Source organism: Echinops telfairi, unplaced genomic scaffold, assembly GCF_000313985.2.
Source record: "Echinops telfairi isolate 266 unplaced genomic scaffold, ASM31398v2 ScPeMD7_7410;HRSCAF=8448, whole genome shotgun sequence".
In the NCBI taxonomy this organism is placed as follows: domain Eukaryota; kingdom Metazoa; phylum Chordata; class Mammalia; order Afrosoricida; family Tenrecidae; genus Echinops; species Echinops telfairi.
In genome coordinates, this window is record NW_022111310.1 from 10,581,711 (window position 1) to 10,582,522 (window position 812).

Genomic DNA, 812 nt, shown 5'->3' on the forward strand with positions numbered 1-812 from the left:
CCAGATAAAGGATTGGGGAGCAGGAAAATTCACCACTTGCATCGGGTCGCACAGATATCAGCGGACAAAGTTAAGAAAGGTCATCTCCTGTAGTTCCTAACGCAGCAGCAAACGGCCTCATAAAATAGAATTGTCTCTGTGGTTCACTTTGGCAAACTGGTTGTTGGTCTTTGTTCCCAAGGTCATTCGTCCACAGGCTATCCTCCAGCACCAAGCACGGCCATATTCCTCAAGGCCAAATGAAGCTGAAGACGGACGGGCCACACAAAAGGCAAAATCCGCTTAGAAGACTGTGCCTTCGTATAGACTAATCATGTCACCGGCTGCCTCTTGGACAAACAGACACTCTGGACATTGATACTTCAGAAACAACAACTCTTCTTCCTTTTCTTATGTGCCCTAGGCATGAAACAGCTCTGGCCACGATCTAGACCTCAAGCTAGGAGGAACAAAGGGCTGCCAGTCTGCTCTGCCCCTGACTGATATAAGAGCACCACCACCAATTAGGTGTCTCTTTGCCCATAGCCAGGGGTTACAACAACTCTTCTATATATAAACGTACGGCCAGTGACTTAAAAGGGGGTGGATTGTCTTGCCAATTTGTGCCTTGACTTTCTCTACTCTTCGAGGGTTTTTTTCCCTTTCAGTCTCTCAGCTGCACAGACCATAATGCAATTTTACAGAAACGAAGCAAAAAGAAACACATTAGACTGGTCACTTGGAACTCCTGCCAAAGGAATGGTATCTTCAACTGATTGCCAGCCGAGTCCCCTATGAGATGGTGTAGACGCTTACAATACTACTGGAGGGGG

At 47.0% G+C, this 812-nt stretch overlaps 1 non-coding gene across 1 annotated transcript; it reads right to left on the reverse strand.

The window, feature by feature from the left end:
* Positions 1 to 390: 390 nt before the first annotated feature.
* Positions 391 to 534, reverse strand: LOC115871917. Its single transcript, XR_004047556.1, has one exon. It is a non-coding gene; the product is annotated as a small nucleolar RNA SNORA48 (small nucleolar RNA).
* Between the last annotated feature and the right edge of the window lie 278 nt (positions 535 to 812).